The sequence below is a fragment of the Zootoca vivipara genome, chromosome 5, assembly GCF_963506605.1.
Source record: "Zootoca vivipara chromosome 5, rZooViv1.1, whole genome shotgun sequence".
NCBI classification, from domain to species: Eukaryota; Metazoa; Chordata; class Lepidosauria; order Squamata; family Lacertidae; genus Zootoca; species Zootoca vivipara.
In genome coordinates, this window is record NC_083280.1 from 13,392,853 (window position 1) to 13,414,944 (window position 22,092).

Sequence of the window (22,092 nt, forward strand, 5' to 3'; positions counted from 1 at the left end):
GGTTGGTCAGCCAGATCCTCCAAGCAGATGTCAAAGGGTTGTGTTCATCCTCCCCCCCCCTTGCTGAAAGGTATCGATTCCACCTCAATTCAGTCTTCTCTAACTCTGGAAAGCTGCTGCCAGTATTGATACCAAGCTAGATGGAGCATTGGTTTGACTCAATATTAAGGCTACTTCGTATGCGCCTGAGTACCACCCCCATAAAGAAGAAGCAGGCTGGTCAAGGCACCTGGACCCCAGTCCCAAATGTGGTTTATGCTGCAAACAATCCTGTGATCTTTGGAGGAAGGGCGATATATAAATTTTAACAACAGCAGCAATTTGTGTGCTGCAGAAGGGATGTTATTAGTCACATTGGAGACTCCTAGAAAGTTCTACGAGTTCCCTGGGCATTTTGCTTTACGCCCTGTGTTATGAAATGTGTTATACATCAAGGTGATAAGACTGTACAATCACTGGGTTTCTTCCAAGTCAATCCGTTAATGTACTTAAATCCCAATTTGGAGCATCCATAATCTGACTTTTAAAGGGCAAGAACTTCTACTTTTAACAGTTCTCATTTCTTAATATGAACCAGCTATCTCCTACACAGAAGACTTCTATTACACTAGAACACAACCCCCCCCCCCCGACTCTGGGCAATGCTGTGAGAGGCAAATCTGCAGGGATTAACAGCTGTTTCCTCTCGCTTCCTACTGTGACATATGGTTGGTTTTTATTTTCAAGCAGAAGATGGGGGGATTTTTTTTCCAGAAGGACAGGAAAGAGACAACCAGTACATCTGCCTTCTTTCCAACATCTGTTCCCACATCCCTCACATGCATACACACTACTCCACACAACTAACTTCATCAGGCACATCTTTTTTAATAAAGAGAAGTTCTTCATTCATTCATTTCCCCAATGTCTTCTCTCGAGAAATTCTTATGAGCCAAATTCAACACCAAAGCTAGCCTCTCTCTCCCCCCCCCTCTCAATTCCTTAACTGGGTGCCTTTTGTTTGAAAATATCGAGCCTTCTAATTGTTTAGCCAGGCTTGTCTAATTAGACAGTAATTATTATTTGTATTTATTGCTGAAGGGCTCCTGATACCAAGCTCTGGGTAAACGAAGGAGCCCTTACAATACAACAGAGATAAGGTGCTTGCCTTCCTCCCACGTTCTTCTGGACTTCAGCTCCTATCAGCTCCATTTGATGGCCAATGTGCATGGATAGTGGTAGTTGCATGTTCCCTATCATTGTCTGTGGGCATAACTTATGCTGTCATGTTCTGTATACATCCTGAAGTTCACTGGAGGAAAGGCGGAATGCAAATGAAATAAATAATCTCAACTAGGGGACTTTAGTTGAGATTATTTATTTATTTATTTATTTATTATTATTTATAAATAATCTCAACTATATCTCAACTTTAAGGGACCCGGGTGATGCTGTAGGTTAAACCACACAGCCTAGGACTTGCTGATCAGAAGTTCGGCGGTTTGAATCTCCGCAACGGGGTGAGCTCCCGTTGCTTGGTCCCAGCTCCTGCCAACCTAGCAGTTCGAAAGCACGTCAAAGTGCAAGTAGATAAATAGGTACCGCTCCAGCGGGAAGGTAAACGGTGTTTCTGTGTGCTGCTCTGGTTCGCCAGAAGCGGCTTTGTCATGCTGGCCACATGACCTGGAAGCTGTACGCCAGCTCCCTCGGCCAATAACGCGAGATAAGCGCCGCAACCCCAGAGTCGATCACGACTGGACCTAATGGTCAGGGGTCCCTTTAGGGGACTTTAAGATGGCACCCACCTTTTCCTCCAAACTCAAAGATGAGATCCACCTTTCTCCTTAACTTTCCTCCACTATTTTTTCCCATCCCCTTTCCTTTTGCTTACAAGATTCATCACCATTGCCACCGCCACCACTGCCACCAGCAGCAACATGATAATGCTACTGGTGAGACCCACCTTAGGATGCTGTGTGACCCACTTGTCTTGACCCACAACTGAAGGCCAATGGCCTATACAGAAGATCCTGCTTCTCCTAAGCAGGGTCCACAAGGGCAACCCAAAATATCTCTGGAAACCCATAGGCGCTACTGCATCAGCCTGCCAGTAGAGATGCCTAGAATGTCCTTAGACTCAGCTACATCACTCTTCAACCTGCCTTAAAAAGCTTACATCAAATCCTGTTTAGGTAACTTGTTTTGCCTCATAGATGCACAGGCCTTTTTAAGATCAGCAGAAGAGACCATGTTTCACAAGCCTATTCTCAACAACAGAAATTTATGTATGGAGCAAAAGCTGCTATGGAAACTGTGGATTAGGGGCAAGGTGTCCTGCAGCAAGGAAATGAAGAGTTTCGATACAATAAGCAATGTTTCTTGGGGTGCCCACATATCCTCAGGCTGTAATTGGATTTCACAGAAGACAAAAGTCTGAGAGTTGTATCCATCAAATTTGTCCCATTAGTCAAGGACTTCTGCCTCCGCCACAGGACTTCCTCTCTATCTCCTCTTCCTGTGTGCTCTTCAAATATGCCCGGTTGGGGAAAGACCCAGAGAAATTTTGGGCAACACAGGGGGTAGAGAGAGTCCCATTGTGTGCAGGCAGAGGTCTTTGTGCTAATGGGACAACTTCACTGGATATAACTCAACACAATCTGGAAGTTCATCTTCAGGTTATAATAAAAATCAGATAAAATATTAAAGGATTTTATTTTTTAAAGGCAAACCAAAAGGTTGCTGGTAATACTACTAGATTTTTCTGATTCCTAATTGTTTGACAGCATAGGAAGGAAGGTAATCCCTGATATGCAGTAACCCGGGTATAAAGTTGTAATTGCCTACAGTATGCAGGTAATATACAGTATGCAGCAATTTGTTCCACACCCTGAATCACCATCTTGCATCTGGTTTTTATGGATCAGTAATTGTCTGAAGAAGAGTAAGTAGAAAATAATAATAAATGTACAGTTTTAATAATGAAAGGATGTTTGAAGTAGAATCTCTCTCTCTCTCTCTCTCTCTCTCTCTCTCTCTCTCTCTCTCTCTCTCTCTCTTGGGTCAGAGAAATTCTAAATTCACTAATGGAGTCTGAGTTGGTGGTGACTAACCAGGAAAGAGGCCTCGAGGTTACAGTAAATAGCTCAGTGGAAAAAGTGAACTCCAAATTAGGAATCATTAGGGAAGGGATTTTGTGGGTAAGGGTAGATGATGCCTATTGGATTGCCTTTATGCAAATCAATAGTAAAAACAAACAAACACCACCCTTGAAATTCTATGTACAGTTCTGGCCACCACATGTTGTAAAGGATATTGTGTAGTTAGAAAGGAGAACCAAAATGATCATGGAGTTGAGCAAATCCTATAACAAGGAAAGGTTTCTAAGCTGCCTCCAGGAATGAAGGCACCATGCCTCTAAATCACCAGTAGCTGTGAGTCCCATTGACTTTAATTTAGAATTTATCTGTCATGATGGCCAGATGGTCTAAGCCTTTACTTTAAAATGTTTCTCCAAGGGGTTATAGTTGCAAGGATGCTTGTTTATGAGAACCATTACAGATAAATATTGTCACTTCAACTAGTGACTAGTGGGGTGCCACAGGCTTCTGTCTTGGGCCCAGTCTTATTCAACATCTTTATCAATGACTTGGATGATGGGCTTGAGGGCATCCTGAGCAAGTCTGCAGATGACACCAAATTGGGAGGGGTGGCTAATACCCCAGAGGACAGAATCACACTTCAAAATGACCTTAACAGATTAGACAATTGGGCCAAAACAAACAAGATGCCTGACATCAATACCAGGAAAGATTCTAGAGTAGATCATTAAGCAAACGGTCTATGAGCACCTAGAAAGGGACGCTGTGATCACTAAAAGTCAGCATGGGTTTCTGAAAAATCGGTCATGTCAGACTAATCTGATCTCATTTTTTGACAGAATTACAAGCCTGGTAGATGAAGGGAACGCTGTGGATGTGGCCTATCTTGATTTCAGCAAGGCTTTGACAAGGTGCCCCATGATATTCTTGTAAAGAAGCTGGTAAAATGCGGTCTAGACAATGCTACCATTCAGTGGATTTGTAACTGGCTGACTGACCGTACCCAAAGGGTGCTCATCAATGGCTCCTCTTCATCCTGGAGAGAAGTGACTAGTGGGGTGCCACAGGGTTCTGTCTTGGGCCCAGTCTTATTCAACATCTTTATCAATGAATTGGATGATGGGCTTGAGGGCATCCTGAGCAAGTTTGCAGATGACACCAAATTGGGAGGGGTGGCTAATACCCCAGAGGACAGGACCACACTTCAAAATGACCTTAACAGATTAGACAACTGGGCCAAACAAGATGAATTTTAACAGGGAGAAATGTAAAGTCCTACACTTGGGCAAAAAAAGAAATAAAAAATGAAAGGCACAAATACAGGATGGGTGACACCTGGCTTGAGAGCAGACATGTGAAAAGAATCTAGGAGTCTTGGTAGACCACAAACTTGATATGAGTCAACAGTGTGATGCAGCAGCTAAAAAAGCCAATGCAATTCTGGGCTGCATCAATAGGAGTATAGCATCTAGATCTAGGGAAGTAATAGTACCACTGTATTCTGCTCTGGTCAGACCTCACCTGGAGTACTGTGTCCAGTTCTGGGCACCACAGTTCAAGAAGGATACAGATAAGTTGGAACGTGTCCAGAGGAGGGCAACCAAAATGGTCAAAGGCCTGGAAATGATGCCTTATGAGGAATGGCTTAGGGAGCTGGGTATGTTTAGCCTGGAGAAGAGAAGGTTAAGGGGTGATATGATAGCCATGTTCAAATATATGAAAGGATGTCATATGGAGGAGGGAGAAAGGTTGTTTTCTGCTGCTCCAGAGAAGCGGACACGGAGCAATGGATTCAAACTACAAGAAAGAAGATTCCACCTAAACATTAAGAAGAACTTCCTGACAGTAAGAGCTGTTCGGCAGTGGAATTTGCTACCAAGGAGTGTGGTGGAGTCTCCTCCTTTGGAGGTCTTTAAGCAGAGGCTTGACAGGCACATGTCAAGAATGCTTTGACGGTGTTTCCTGCTTGGCAGGGGGTTGGACTGGATGGCCCTTGTGGTCTCTTTCAACTCTATGATTCTATGAACTATGATTCTGCCAGGATCACCACCAGTCCATTAACCAGCAGTCCATTTGCAGTGCAGTCCTACAAATGTCTACACAGAAGTAAACCCTACAGAGTGTAATAGTTCTTACTCCTAGACAAGCATGCATAGCATTCCACCCTTTAGAGTTTTATTTATTTGCGATCTAAAGAGCTGGGTGTGAGCAGGCCCTACATTATTGTACAAGATTAATTTATAGTCTTCTAGTATTACCATGGTGAGCTGTGAATTACCATGCAATCAGAGAAGATTAATTCACCCCTCTTTGGAATTAATATGCAATGCTAAAGGATTACGTTAGGGTTCCTTTTAATTACTTGTGATGCTCTACAGCAAAATAAATAGCTACCTCTTTTGAGGAAAATATTGTGTTGCCTTATAGGCCCTTTTAAGATGATGCATTGTGGTGTCTTTAGAACTGCAGCCTTCCACAATTTTATTTTTTAAGTAAGCCTGTCTATGTATCACTTTTGAAAATGTTAATTCAAGTAACAACACGTCATGGCATTTGTGTTTCACTAAACCACAGAGCCTAGAGCTTGGTGATCAGAAGGTCAGCGGTTCAAATCCCCGCGACGGGATGAGCTCCCGTTGCTCGGTCCCTGCTCCTGCCAACCTAGCAGTTCGAAAGCACGTCAAAGTGCAAGTAGATAAATAGGTACAGCTCTGGTGGGAAGGTAAATGGCGTTTCCGTGTGCTGCTCTGGTTCGCCAGAAGCGGCTTAGTCATGCTGGCCACATGACCTGGAAGTTGTACGCCGGCTCCCTCGGCCAATAAAGCGAGATGAGCGCCACAACCCCAGAGTCGGTCACGACTGGACCTAATGGTCAGGGGTCCCTTTACCTTTTAAAGAACATAAGAACATGCTGCCAAAGGCCCCATCTAGTCCAACTCTGTTCTCAATGTTCTACAGCAACTGTTGAATATATCTATATTGATACACCTGCAAACAATTAGGCTCTAGACCGGTGATCTCTGAGGCAGTTCTAGCCTCTACTGTGATTCATTCTGTCAGGGCTGTCAGAAAAGCAGGTTCATCCACAGGTCAAAGTGCAATCAGCTTTTTTTATATACAGAAAAAGCAGAACACAAGAGAGTTCATCTAGACCAGGCATCCCCAAACTTTGGCCCTCCAGATGTTTTGGACTACAATTCCCATCATCCCTGACCACTGGTCCTGTTAGCTAGGGATCATGGGAGTTGCAGGCCAAAACATCTGGAGGGCCGCAGTTTGGGGATGCCTGATCTAGACTAAACTGCCCTTGGTGAAGACGTTGTTGGGACTGCTGTCTCTAGCCCTCTTCTCCCAAGCAGATATAAGATATGACAAGAAGGAAAAACCTTCTGGGCCTGTCTGGTCCATTGCTCAGGAATGTGCAATGCTCTTTGTGTTCCCTGTGTGAGAGGAGGAGAACAGCTCACTCTGGAGTGACTGGCCCGCTGCTATGAAACTGAAACCGTCTGATTTCTCCCTGTCCTTTCCTCTCTTTCAGAGTCTGTGCTCACACTGAGACCCTCAGCACACATATCCTGTCCTTGAACAGCTTTCTTCTTCCAACTCTCTGACTCTCACGCTTCCTGCTTCTACCACCTCCCAGCCTGTTCCCTTCTCCTACCGGTCTCCAGTATCCCACCACCACTCTCCTGGGTCTAACTCTTCTTCCTCCAAGCCTTGGGGAGGGGGGGTTCCTGGGCGGGTGATGCCCACCACTCTTCCTCGTTTCAGAGGCAGTATGCCTATTCCTATTCCTGTGCCTGTGATTTGTTTTAAGTGGTTTTAACATTGAATTGTAAGTTGTTGTAACCAGCGCTGAAACCTGATGGTGTAGGGTGGGTGATACATGGAAGAGGTGGGAGAAGGAATAAGAGGAAAGGAGAAAGGAGCAGAACGTGACCGAGAGAGTGCTATTGTGCTCATGTCTTCCTTGTGGGCTTCCCCCTAGGCATCTAGGTAGGCACTGTGAAGAGAGACTGCTGGACTAGATGTGCCTTCAGTTTGACTCAGCAGAGTTCTCCTGATTTTCTTACTATGTTATTCTGTCCAGGCAAAAGGCAAGATGTGAATTACCACCACATCTCACCAGGCAGGTGCTTTTTTTCAGCTCCAGGGGGGAGGATGCCCTCCAACACATTGATTCTAGTGATGGGGAAGAATGAACTGTCAGATTATCACAGAAGCTTTGAACTACCTGTGATGGATTGTGCTCCTTTGAAGTGATAAGCCCAGAAGAGCAGACTGCTAGGAGGTAGAGGCATTATTACAGAGAGCTGTTGTAGCTAGTCCACACCCAAAACATCATTTATGCACAAAGCAGAAAGTGCAGCCTTGAATCAACACTGCCAGAACAGTCATACCTGAGCTTTTGTGAGTGCTTCTCTCATTCTGTTGAGCAAGTTCTACTGGACTGCCTCGGGAATAGTGTCAAAGCAAGGTGGAACTGCATCAAAGAGGCAACTACAAGACAGCTATGTCTTGAGCAACAGATCCTCAATTGGTTTGAGCCGGCATAAAGGACGTGGAGTCTGTTATTGCTGAAAGGCATGATGTTCTTGTGAACTACAAGTGTGTGCCATATGAAAAGATGCTCGTTGCACAGAGAAAGGCAAGGAGCCCAGTGGTTGCCAGATGATGGGCCAATGACTACTGGCTAAAGCTGTGACAGAGCTTGCTCCTTACACTTGCAAAAATGAACGAAGGCATGAAGAAAGCTTTTGGACCAGGTGTCAGAAAAACTGCCCCGCTGAAAACCTCATTGGGAGAATCATCATAGACCGCAGCAAGCAGATGTAGCTACCGGTATAGGCAGAGCACTATCAAGTCCTTGTAGGGAAACATGGTCTCTGACACAGCAACCAACAGCTTCGAGACTCTGCTCATCTTGGAAGAGCTGGGTGTCCCCCACCCTCCCTTAACAAACTGAAGAACACCATCAACTCTCAGCCATGTGGTAAAGCCCCAATAGAAGTTCTGAAAGCTGGCTTCAATTCCTCCCTCAAGACACACCTCCATGGCCTCCTTTTGCAGTGTTGGGAACGAGGAGCTGTGCTGCAAGACATGCATGACTACAGCAGTGTGATCATCTGCAAGGACAAAGGTGACTGCCATGACTGAAACAACTACCATGGAATCTCCCTGCTGAGTACCTGAGGAAAGCCTTTGCCCTTGCAGTTCTCCACAGATTACAGTCACTTGTTAACTGGGTCTATCCTGAGTCATAATGCAGCTTTAGAGCTCAGAGGTCAACATGGTTTTCCCACTGCACCAGCTGCAGGAGAAATGCTAAGAGCAGAGACCCCTGTTGTACATCACCTTCATAGACCTGATGAAGGCCTTTGATCTCATCAGCTGAAAAGGACTCTTCACACAGCTCAAAATGATCCAATGCCCACCTGTGCTTCACAAAATGATAGTCTCCTTCCATGCTACTTTATGGAAATCAGTCATGGGCAAATTACAACCACCAGGAGCAACACCTCAACATCTTCTACATGTGCTGCATCAGGAAGATTTTAGGCATCAGAGCTTTGCTCTATGAGGGTAGCGATTTGCTCAAAAATGGCGCCCGTGACTCTGCACTTCACTCACTCTCGGGGCTCTTAAAAGAGCAGAGGAGTCACTTTTGGGAGCAGCCGAGCTCTCACATCCCCAGAAAGCTCAATCTGGGGTTTTTTATTGGGAATCCGTGGTGCTCTTGCGGCTCCCCCTCCCTCACAGTGCCAGGAACCTCGGAGCTCAAGGATTCCTCGCCGATCAGCACTGGCGGTAGACCGGAAGGCCCGGAGATAAAACAGTTATGTCATGCATCCACAGCTGTGACCAGAGGAGGAATGAGCACTGGTAGAAGCGCAGAGAGTGCATCTGCAGCAGAACAATCGGACACTTTCATCTGCCCCAGCTGCAACAAAACATAATGGTCTCTACAGCCACAGCAGGCGCTGTAACTCTCTGATGATTTGACTTCACTCTCAAAAGTGCACTCGTCCATTGTCTCCCGAGACAAATGGATGCCAACAGGCTTGAGGCTTGTCTGAACCTACAGTAGTGCATGGCGTTTAAAGCCACGTTTTACAAAATTGGCCTTATTAAATTAAGCATGAGGGCATTCGTTTGTTCTCCAACTCCTTTTTTAGTTGTTGTTGCTGCTGCTGCTGTTGCAACTATAAGTGGCATCACACACTGCTATTTTATGGATAATGTTTTTGGACATTATTGAATGTGCAATGATGACTAAAGGCAGTAACGAGAAGATGTGTTGATCAGTTAAACCTGTGATATAGCAATTTATCTTTCCCAACTAACACCTCTAGAAATATCTAGCATGGTTACAGGCATGTTGCAACAGTGGCTGAATTAAAAGAGATACAGATGTTCTGCTGCCCATGGCAGAGTAACATTTATGGGAGCTGAATTCCTAACTGGAAAATACAATAGGTTATCTAGAGACTGAGCACTCTAGTCTATAACAAAGCTTTTAATTCTGTTTGGCTATGGCTTTTTTCTTCTTTTTGGTTGTTTTCCTGTTTTGGTGTTCAGGTTCTTGAGTTTGTTACTATATGGTACTTTGGGTGCTGGAAATAAAACGGTGCATGGGTTGAGAAGGTGTTTGATCTCAGAGATCATGAGTGGACATGGGGAAGAAAATGGGCAGCCTTGAGTGATGGGAGGCAATACAAAAAGCTGTCTCGGTGAATTGGGGCTCTGCATGTTCAAACCTTCAAACCCTGCTCTATTAACTGCATAAAAAGACAAGCTTCCAAGAGATTTGGAGTGCATTTTTGGGGTCAAGTAATAACCAAGTAATATCCAATTACTTTGGAACCAATTAGTACCCATGCCTCCCACTAGTAATACCCTATAACAAGTGAGACACATGATGCAGGAATGGGGATTTCTCATTGAAAAGACAGATCAAAGAATATTTGTGTACGGCAAAAACTTTATTAGCCCGAAGGTGGAAAGTACAGGAATTACCAATGATTGAGGAGTGGCAGACAAAGATGATGGACTATGTGGAACTTGCCAAGCTGACAGGCAGAATCCGGAACCAAGACAACCAAAAATTTCAAAGAGACTGGAGTAAATTTATTGAGTATATGAATAATTATTGAAAAAATGTGAAGACACTAGTGGGATTGAAATAAATCCTGCAATGAAAAACTTTAAAAACTTTAAAACTTTCTAGACCAATGAGATAGAGCAGGCATAGGCAACCTTGGCTCTCCAGATGTTTTGGAACTACAACTCCCATGATCCCTAGCTAACAGGGCCAGTGGTCAGGGATCATGGGAGTTGTAGTTCCAAAACATCTGGAGAGCCAAGGTTGCCTATGCCTGAGATAGAGTGTGCTATAAGGATATAAAGGTCAGAGGTTGGAGATAGAAAGTGCAATATAAAGACTTGAAAACAAAAACTGGTTAAAGGGATGGAGGGAAATCATGAGCTCAGCAGAACAAAGAGTTTATTTGTTTGTTATTGGTATGTTGGAAATATTGTGTTAAAAAAGAAATTAATAAAAATTATATGGGGAAAAAAGGAATGGGGATTTCTCCAGATTCATGGTTGTTCTTTTTTCTTTTTGAATATTTTATTAATTTTGTAGTGAAATAACATTGACCAATAGCAATGAAACCTATGGAGTGTTACATGCTTATGTCACGCACAAATAATAATAATAAATAATTGAGTGAGGACACTGTCAAGTACCTAAATCATTGAATACATCACCGAGGCATCAACTATCCATGACATAGCCTCTCTATAAGTAAGCATGAGGGGAAAGAGGTCTTACATTAACTTCACTTCTATTTGCATAGTTGTCAAGACTTCGGGGAATCTGGTCTCTCCCATGGGGGCAGCCAATAAGTAGAAAAACAAGAAGAGTTCTTACCAGTCTTTTATTCAATATTCACAGAGAGAGAGAGACGTAGAAATGGTGTCTCTCTTAGATAATGGCATTGCTCCAAGTAAAGTCCCACCCCCTCCATATCATCTATTCTACCTCATCCCTGCGCTGGCTAATCGCACTTTCTGCCTCTGAGCTTTCTGTTCTACTACTCTCAATACACACCGTGTGCTGGGAGAGGGGGGGTCAGGAATGCTGCCTAAAGACACTGAGTCTGTCAGCTGTCTCCCCCCTGGTGCTTCCTCTTCCTGCTCCTGTTCAAACCCCCCCCCCCAATATTTCCCAGCTTCTTCCCTCTGCAGCTTTTGAATTACGACCTTCTGCAAACCACTGTTCTAAATCTATACTTTCTCCCTCTTCTCCACCATTCCTTCTCTTCGGGCCAGTCCCTGACACCAGTTGATATATGGGGAACCATACCTTATAAAAATGATAATGGTTAGTTTGACTTCTAACAAGCCTGCTGTGCTGGGTTAGATGGTTGGAAAGAGCCAGATCACAAATTTTCCCTTGCCATCCTTTCAGACGTGGTCCTTTGGAGTCTACCCAGCAAAGGCAGACGTAGGGGAAGACGACCGATTTGTCCAATAGAAGGTGAGAGGTGGCGGTGCCAGATTTTGGCATTGCACAGGGTGCCACTGACATTTGAGTACCAAGGTCTGCAAGTGTATCCAGTGGGGCACAATCTGTAACTTGGCAGTATTAATTAAACACCACTAATGCTTGCTACTCTGGGACCCAAGCAGAGCACTGACACTCATTTATACTAACCCTTATTTGAGCACATGAACCTGCACTGTATAACATCCCAAACAACGGAAGATCAGAAATGAAAATACGATAATAATAATAATAATAATAATAATAATAACAACAACAACAACAATGTATGAGGGCAAGGGGGAATAAGGAACTGTGGAGGGTTTTTTGTTTTTTGGTAATATTGTGAAAACCCTAATAAACTTTGCATAAAAAACCTTCACTGGTTAAAACCAACATTCAATATTGACAAATATACCACATTTAAATAAAGTGGATTAATGCCTATCTTAATGGTCTTTAGGTAAGCTTTTTGGACATGCCTTGTTAATGTGCGACAAGGAAAACGCCGATCTCTTGAGATTTAAAATAAATTGGCTTTGGAGAAAACAAATGCGCTACATACCCAATGCTGAGCTCCACATTAAGTTCCAAGACTCAACGTCAGAAACAAATCTTATCTTTATAACTTGAAATTTGGCAGTCCCTTAAAAAGAATGAAATCACAACTCTTAAAAAACCAACTGTAGCTTGTTGAGGCAGTTTTGTAGTCAGGCAGAGCACAACAGTAGTTTTATAACCTTCTGTGCCTTCCATCTTCATGCTGTCTATCATGGAACATAGGAAGTTGTTTTATACTGAGAAGGACCATTGGACCATCTAGCTCAGGGCTGTTTGCAACAGCACTGACTTTTCAGAGTTTCTGACCAGAGCCTTTTCCAGCCCCCCACCCCCACCCCTAGCCACCTAGCTGATGACCAGCTCATAATCATTTCCTGGGTATGTGCACACATACCATTTCCATGCACCAGCAGTCTTACAACTCCAGGCAGTATGATCTACATCAGGCATCCCCATCTGGAGGGCCGCAGTTTGGGGATGCCTGGTCTACATTCTGGCACCAACCGACCCTCACAAAAACAGTTTCAGCCCACACACCCACTTAGCACTCATCAGCTGATAGTCACCACCTAGGCTCTCGCATCACCTGGCTGACCCAAATACCCAGTTTCCACCTAGGTCATTGGCAAAGAACGGAAGTACAGAACCTGCAGCCCTTCAGACATTGTTAGACTACCACTCCCATCAATGGTGACAATTGACTATGTTGGCTGGGGCTGATGGAGGTTGGAGTTCAACAACAGCTGGAGAACCACAATTTCCCCCATGCATGGGGAATGTTAGTTCACCCAACACTCAAGTCAACTCAGTTCCACACTCAAGTATCCACAACAACTAGAGGGGATAATAATAATAATAATAATAATAATAATAATAATAATAATAATAATAATTTATTATTTATACCCCACCCATCTGGCCGGGCTTCCTCAGCCACTCTGGGTGGCTTCCAACAGAAAAATAAAACACAATAATCTATTAAACATTAAAAGCCTCCCTGAACAGGGCTGCCTTCAGATGTCTTCTAAATGTCTGGTAGTTGTTTTCCTCTTTGACATCTGTTGGGAGGGCGTTCCACAGGGCGGGTGTCACCACCGAGAAGGCCCTCTGCCTAGTTCCCTGCAACTTGACTTCTCGCAACGAGGGAACCGCCAGAAGGCCCTCGGTGCTGGACCTCAGTGTCCGGGCAGAATGATGGAGGTGGAGACGCTCCTTCAGGTATACTGGACCGAGGCCATTGTCCTTGTCCTTACGGCAACCCAAAGTGAGGGAAATACCCTTCAGGTTATCCCTTTGAGGTCAACCTGCTGCCTGCAGCCTGTTCTATCCGCCCTGTCCCAGACACATGGAAATCATGGGACAGGAGAGGCAGCTGGAGATGGCTTCCATATGTTTAGTCTCATTGAGAAGGGTAAAGGGAACAAGGGCGCCAGTGGATTATGATGCAGAAATGCAGTCAGAACTGACAAGGAACTGAATTAAGAAGGTAATAAGATTTCCTTACATTTGGCAACCTGGACATGTTTTGGGATTTAGGGAGGCTCTGCCAAAAGGCCCTCTGGAGTCTATACACATTACTTTCAATTGGGCAGTTTTGCTTACACAATGCCTAAATATTTTCCAGCCCCTTTGCATTGTTCTGGTCATCTTCTACTCACCACAATTGAAAAGGTTCCATTTGATAGGCGTGGCTCTCATCCCTGAAATTTTGTGAGTGCTGCCTTTCCCAAAAAATAAAACAAGAAAGTAGACACAACAGATTTATAGCACATGCCACTTAGGGCATCGTTCTCTGCAAGAGATGCGCTCTGACTACCAAGGGAATCCTCTTCCAAACAGTCTTTTTCAAGCTACCGAGAAGCATTCCAGTGGTTCTCTCTAACCTATTAACACTTTATTTGGAGGCAATAATTGACTGTTAAATCCAAATTGTTGCCATAAAAGCATTTAAACTTCATTTTATGAGCAATTAAAAATTATACTTGAACAAGCATTTTAAAATGAGCATTAATTGAGAAGATCAAATAAGCAATCTAAAAATTCAGCAATTGCGGCAACGGCTTGCACCCCGCTACGCAAGTCCCAAGCAGAGGGGCTTGAAAGCAAAATCCCATTTATCTCAATAAAATTTCCTTCCAAGCAAGCACAAGTCCAGTCAAATATAGGATTGCACTATCTTGCTCATGCTACAGAGGTTCTTCTCTCCTCATCTCTAAAAGCTTAGATGAATTAATAATATTGAACAACAACAACTATTTATCATCATCATCATCATCATCATCATCAATATTTCTAAAGGGGTAGCCGTGCTAGTCTACTGCTTCAAAACCAGCACAGACCCCATATGCACTATAAATTTAAAGCAATATCTTACCACCTTAAACTTCACAGAGCTACAATTTCTTGAGTGGTTTAACAATCAAACCTCTTTCCAAGGGGAACCTGGGAACTGTAGCTCTGTGAGGGGAACAGGGGTCTCCTACCAACTCTCAGCATACTTAACAAATGACAGTTCCCAGGTTTCCTTGGGGGAAGCTATGACTGTTTAAAGTGCTATCATAGTGTTATAAACACTGGCGCCAACTGTATTTTTGTGTGTGCTCGGCACCCGCACCGCAGGGCTCTGACATGACCTCCGAGGTGACGTCCAAGGCTCTGCGAAGTTGCATTGGAGGTCTCACAAGACCTCAGACATGACTTCCAAGGCCCCGCAAAGCCTTGGAAGTGCCATGACATCACATTAATCATGGGTGCCATTGAGCACCCATAATCCGAGGGCCAGGTCAGTGCCCTGGTTAGACATGTATTGTGCCAGCAGGGCCAGAAAGTCTTGCAGCACCTTCTGTCAGGGCCAGAAAGGCTTCTCCACACCTCCATTGGTCCTGCCACCTTCCTGCAAGGAAATCCGATCTTTAATGGTGAATCAGAACAAATGGTAAGCAGGCTTTTCATGGATTGCAGTTTGTTCCAATTTAGCATGAAAGAGCAGGCAAAACCACTCAGATTCATACCTAGGAAATGTGGTTCAAGTGGAAAACTAATTGGACATGTGCTTTCTAAGCATGGGTCAAGCAGAAGTGTGGCTGACCCCTAAAAAATGCATTATTGGCGTGAGCTTTCATCGACAACACAGGCCCTGCTCACAGGCTTGCAATTCAACAGATATAAAGAGAAAAGCTTATGGAGAAGGAAGAGGAAAAGTAAAGAAAATCCAGTTTCCACAGAAGTGGATATCTTTAATAAAATCTTGCACTATTTCCCAGATGAGTTAATCCACCCAACATGCAGAAATAAATCACACACTGTTGCTACTACATTGCTAATATCAATGGGAGCATATTTTAGGCTCTTCAGAAAATTTAAATTGATGGAATTCATTTCATTTCATTTTTAATTTGTTTGCCACCCTTCTGCACAAGGCACTTTACGTGGAAACAACAAACTACACAACGAAGACCACGCCTCCTTACAACAATCTGGTTTGATGCAAAAGGCATATGATTACATTAAAGTTATAGAAAGCCCATTCTCAAAAGTATGGATCACAATATCCATGTCTTTCCGCTCCACATATTCCCCATGCTGAGACTGGATACATAAGAATATTTTCAACTTATCTATGGAAAGGCAGTATCTTAATTGCTTAAAGTGTCGTCTAATTAAACCCACTGACCATGCGCTGATTCAATCTCCATTTTACAACTGAAACAGAATGTGCTTTTGAATACGGAATGAATTCAGGTAAATGAACATATAGTAATGCAGCCGTAATTTTCAAATTTTCCCATCCAAAAAAGGGAGAACACAGAATAGGTAATTGAATATCCAGGCTCTCATGTGGAACAGCGATATCTGTTTCATTTTAAAACATTAGATCACACTTCCCCCTCCACAAAGGAGTTGCTCAAAGCAGCTTTCAAGGAAACACATGTAATATTTGCAAGTATCTGGGAGTTGCGTGTGTAGACCTTTTAACCACCCCTAAATAATTTCAGACAAGACTCAAATTTTTGGTTTGGTTTTTGGCAGAATTTAAGCCACAACTTGTCCATAGAGTTTTCTTGGCAGGGATACTGGAGTGGCTTGCCAATTCCTTCTCCAGGTGGATCACGTTTGGTCAAAACATAACTTCTCTAAGTTATTTAAGCCCCTTCGCCACGACAAGGCAGTGATCCATGAATGGTTTTCCCAGTAGTGATGAGCTGGACCATAAAGAAGACTGATCGCTGAAGAATTGATGCCTTTGAATTCTGGTGCTGGAGGAGACTCTTGAGAGTCCCATGGACTGCAAGAAGATCAAACCTATCCATTCTTAAGGAAATCAGCCCCAAGTGCTCACTGGAAGGACAGATCATGAAGCTGAGGCTCCAATACTTTGGCCACCTCATGAGAAGAGAAGAATCCTTGGAAAAGACCTTGATGTTGGGAAAGATGGAGGGCACTAGGAGAAGGGGACGACAGAGGACGAGATGGTTGGACAGTGTTCTCGAAGCTACGAACATGAGTTTGACCAAACTGCGGGAGGCAGTGGAAGACAGGAGTGCCTGGCGTGCTATGGTCCATGGGGTCACGAAGAGTCGGACACAACTAAACGACTAAACAACAACAAGCCACAACTTTATTGATTACAATCAAGTGAGTGGTTGCATAGGCTCTGGTTCGACTAGCTCCCTGAACCCTTGCAGGCAGCACTGACCCACGGCACACCATAGGTCAGCCTTGGGTAAACACCCGGCATAGTGAAAAGCAGGATTAAGCCAGTCCACCGGCCAGATGTCCCCCTGGACTCAGACTCAGGGCACAACCCCTCTCAGGGTTGACCAACCTATAATAATAATAATAATAATAATAATAATAATAATAATTTATTATTTATACCCTGCCCATCTGTCCGGGTTCCCCCAGCCACTCTGGGCGGCTTCCAACAAAACACTAAAATACAGAAATACATCAAACATTAAAAGCTTCCCTAAACAGGGCTGCCTTGAGATGCCTTCTAAAGGTCTGGTAATTGTTGTTCTCTTTGACCTCTAGTGGGAGGGCATTCCACAGGGTGGGTGCCACTACCGAGAAGGCCCTCGGTAAGAGTCCCTGGATTCCTTTAATGGAATACCCATCGCATAGGGATAGCGAGAGCTTTCCCCCATCCCTATCACCTGAACCAGAGCCTATTCGCAACCTTACAAGTTGTGACGATTTGCTACGCGGCAGGCAAAACCCAAATGGCACCAGCCATTCAGTCAAGAGGGGGAAATTCTTGCTGTGTCCGTGTCCCAATGACAGATGGCAGACGATGGCATAGCAAGGTCAAGCATGCAAGCCCTAAACATAGTGAGAGGTGGGTGGGTGTTCTGATGCACTGGCCCAAAAGAGGAAGCTCAGGGACACGTGCATGGGCTTATATAGAGGTCCCTCGATAGAATTTAGCTGGCATCCCATTGGTCTAATTGCACCCAGCATCGAGGGACCTCCAATAGGGTGTTGTGGCCATCCAAATGTTCCCACCCACAACACAGGGTCTGGTTGCCAGGTCACACCGCAATGTGTGCCCTCTTGTTAGGAAGGACCCAATTTAGCAAAATTACCTGTAGCCAACCAGATGCACTCTCCCTCCTACCATTTCTAGCAAACTGGTATTCAGAAGAATGTTACCTCTGAGCATGGAGGAAGGACACAACCATCATGGCTAGTAGCCATTGACAACCTTATTCTTATCAATGTAAAGGAAACCTGACACAACCCCCCCCCAAAAAAAAACCCCAGGTCAGCGTTTCACAGTGATTCAAATGGTGTCAGCACCCAGGGAGTAAGAAAGCAGCCACCACTCCTGTTTTCTCCATCCAACCTTAGCCAGAAGATCTCAGGGCACAGGTGGAGCAGCTTGTGAAAAGTGTTCAGAAACTAGTTTTGGTCTCCCAATGTGGAGCTCAGGCTGCTGGCAAGCATTTCTCCTTGAGGACCTGTACTCCTTTCCAAGCTCAATTCAAAGCAGAACTACAGGCCAAAATTTCTCAAAGATTTTATTCTCTCCCCACACAAAAAACCCCCAACGATTTCTGATCTTCTCCGTTTCAAAGAAATGGGCACGCAGCTCTAATTCATGTTCTTGAAATTTAAGGACCTAAAATAATGATCTGTCTCTACATATCCAAACAAGTGCCCTCCCTGAGACCGTGAGGTCACCAGTAGAGGGTCTCCATAGGTCACGCCATCCTCTGAAATTTGACAAGTCTAGACAGTTGTGTTCTTAGGGAGATCCGTCTGGGCAACTTACTTCAATGTTATCAAAAAGAAATCAACATATTCTGGGTGCTTTTGCCTGGCTGGAATGTATCCCTAAACTGCAATGATGTCTTTTTCATTTGCCTGGATGAAGAGGTGTCTGTGTGTAGTGTATTGAAGCCTCTGATATATGTGGCTGGAATATAGCCTACTGTATGTCAAAGTCACATCCATTACTTCACACGCTTACTGTAGGTATGTGGCCCCCAAAAGACTGACAACAAGGCAATTTGGCCCTGGGCTGAAAAAGGTTCACCAACCCTGTTTTATTGGAAATGTCTTGATATTGAGGGCATTTCATTTACATTGCAATGCTATTATATCATGGATTTTTTATTATTTATGTTTAAAGCCTAACGGATTAGTTCCTGAGATGCCTTACAGAAGTAAAAGCCAATTTACCAATTATGTAATAATATTTTCCCCTTTTTTATCAAAGAACTTTTTAAAAGAAAAAGAACAAGAAAGTTGCAGTGTGCGCTTTTTGCATTATTTCCAAGGAATTAAACATACAGAAAAATTTTCTATAGGAAAATGCACCATAAAAAGAATTACCAAGGATTAGATTTGAGGATCTGGAAATTACACGTACAGGAATATGAAAGCCTGTTCTATTATTTCTTGTAACAAAACAGCTGCTGTTTGTAGCGTCCCCTAAATATTACCTGTAACACTTCAAAATTGGAGCGGGGAATGTTATGAAACATGATCACCATTCCCTTTTGGTCACATTCTGCTAGGGAATGTCGCACTAACATCGTTACAGACAATATTGCTTTTCTTTGGTTGCTTCCGGAGGAGTCGAGGGAAAGCAGGAGAAAGGCTGAACAATGTCCCCAAACAGTTACACAGACGGGAGCAAAAAGTCAGGCACACAGATCTTACCCTGGGCCGGATGGCAAAGGTCCGGAACCATCATCCGCTGTTTTCCCACGTCCACCTGAGAAATCTGAAAAGGGAAAGTAACAAAGACAGTTTGTGACAAAGCTGACACAAAGTACTCCAAAAGGAGCCAAATCAATTGTGACATTTTTCATTTATTTGTAAATGCCTCCTTGGCAGGACACTCACTCAAGACGACAGTTGCCTCTTACGGAATCGAGGAGGTGATGGCAAAATAGAAGGACTCTTGACAGCCGCTTTAATGAGATTCTGCGTTAAGATCACTCTAACACTTTTTCTCCCCCCCCTTCTGTTCGTTCACTCTTAGTCTCCCATACCCCTAATTTATGGGAGGGGGAGGAAGCATTTGATGTAGGGAAAAAACCCCACCTTGCCCTTTTGTCAATTTCCATTCCTAGTTCATTGTGTCCTACTTCTAAGCCCATCTCCTCCTTCCCTAATAAATAAATAAATCGCAAAGCAATATGTAAAAAAAAAAAAAAAGGTAAATAGTACCGGACATTGATTATCTTCTGGCCCAATTCCACCAATTTTGCTAGGGTGTAAGTTATCTTACTCAGCAAGCAATTTTGCTGCAGGAAATGAGATCTTTGACCTGCTGCTCAGAATTTGCAAGGAATGGACAGCCTTCCTTGAAGAATAATCGGTGTTTGAGCCTCCTTCTCCCTAGCCACTTTGGGTATTATCATGATTCCTAAACTGCCTGCCAAAACCGTTTGGCTATGATGGAGTATGTGGGTTTTCATTGTTCTCGCTTGTTATCGGGGGAGCTTATATTTCCACCTGGAATTGTTTTTATGAGTGATTACTGAGAGCAAATCCACACAACAAGAACAGCCTTCGATGCACTGTGATTCTAGTGGTCCATACTCTGTCACACAGAGAGAAATTGCAGGTTGCTGTGTGATCAGGTGGACATTCTGTAGTATACAACCATCTAGGGCAGGCATCCCCAAACTCGGCCCTCCATATGCTTTGGGACTACAGTTCCCATCATCCCTGGCCACTGGTCCCGTTAGCTAGGAATGATGGGAGTTGTAGTCCCCAAACATCTGGAGGGCCGCGTTTGGGGATGCCTAATCTAGAGGTGGTATGGTGGCAGTCCTTGAAACACTAGTCTGGTATGCTTCCTACGGCAAAGTATCTTTGATTTACAAATCCAAATTATTAGCTGTGGAAATAGACCCTTTTCCTCACTGGGAAACTTCTAGGCATTGCATGCCATTGGTGGGTGGTGCTGGAAGCAAAAGTGACATTTAATGGTTTTAATTCCACCTAAACATTAGGAAGAACTTCCTGACAGTAAGAGCTGTTCGGCAGTGGAATTTGCTACCAAGGAGTGTGGTGGAGTCTCCTTCTTTGGAGGTCTTTAAGCAGAGGCTTGACAGGCATATGTCAAGAATTCTTTTATGGTGTTTCCTGCTTGGCAGGGGGTTGGACTGGATGGCCCTTGTGGTCTCTTCCAACTCTATGATTCTATGATTCTAATTATTATACCCTGCCCATCTGGCTGGGATTACCTTTGAATGCTCACCTACATTCCAGCCATGGAAAAAATCAGAGGTTTCTGCACATACCTCTCTCCACCCAGGCCAGAGAGAGACTTGATCACATTTCACCTTCCAGACAGACCCCCCCCCTGACATACATGGCTAACCCACCCACCCCCATCTCACTGAATTCTCACAACAACCCTGTGAGGAGGTTAGACTGAGAGGCAATGACTGGCCCAAGGTCACCCGGGTGAGCTTTATGGCTGAGTGTGGATTTGAACTCTGGTCTTCAAGGTCCTAGTATGACACTCTTAACCATTGCACCAGAGTAGAGCCTTAAATCCATTAAAATAGTAAAAAAGAAAAGAAAATCTATTATACTAGGGGGAAATTATTTGCAAAAATGTGTGTATTCTGAGATATTGCATATAAAAACAAGAATATTGGGGGGAGGGGGAATGCAATGAAACCCTGGTGGATTTTAGTAAGTGTTTTTAAATGAAATGAAAAATAATTTAGTCAATAGAACCATAGAACTGTAGAGTTGGAAGGAACCCTGGAGTCATGCAGTCCAACCTCCTGCAATTCAGCTGTCCCAGGGTGGGCTCAAACCACCAGGCTTCTGGTTAACAGCCAGATGCATTGACCATTGCACCACAGGCTACAATTTAATTTATTGTGAATAATAATAATAATAATAATAATAATAATAATAATAACAATGTATTATTATTGTTTTTATAATTAGTTGCTTGTTACTTGGAGGTCTACAAGTAACTTAAAACACAGTTAAATGCACAGTTAAATACATACATTATACCAGGGGTGGCCAACTCCCAAGGGACTGTGATCTACTCACAGAGTTAAAGACTGGCAGTGATCTACCAGCTCTTGGGGGGTTCAGGTCAAAGTTCCGAGTTTTTTTTTTAAGGAAGGGGGGAAGGCCCATTTTTAGGGGTTCAGGTCAAAGTTGTTGAGCTTTTTAGGAAGAGGAAAAAATGTTGAGCTTTTTTGAGGGGAGCAAAACTTGGTGAGCTTCTTTGGGGGAACCCAGTGATCTACCACAGATGTTCAGTGATCTACCAGTAGATCATGATCTACCTGTTGGATGTGCCTGCATTATACCATTAGGCAGCTTTGGTGGCACGCTGGACTTAAGAGGACTGGACTTAAGATTGGGGGAAAATGAGGATCTGAGGGAAATCAAAATGTTCAAGTAGTGCATTGC

General features: G+C 43.9%; 1 protein-coding gene across 1 annotated transcript in view; it reads right to left on the reverse strand.

Annotated features, from left to right (window-relative positions):
• The window catches only part of NAALADL2 (N-acetylated alpha-linked acidic dipeptidase like 2), a 798,353-nt gene that overhangs the window by 737,756 nt on the left and 38,505 nt on the right, over positions 1-22,092 (reverse strand). The window contains exon 2 of the mRNA XM_035134128.2: positions 19,354-19,417. The gene's annotated coding sequence lies outside the window, so the exon portion shown is untranslated. The remainder of the gene's footprint in view (positions 1-19,353; positions 19,418-22,092) is intronic.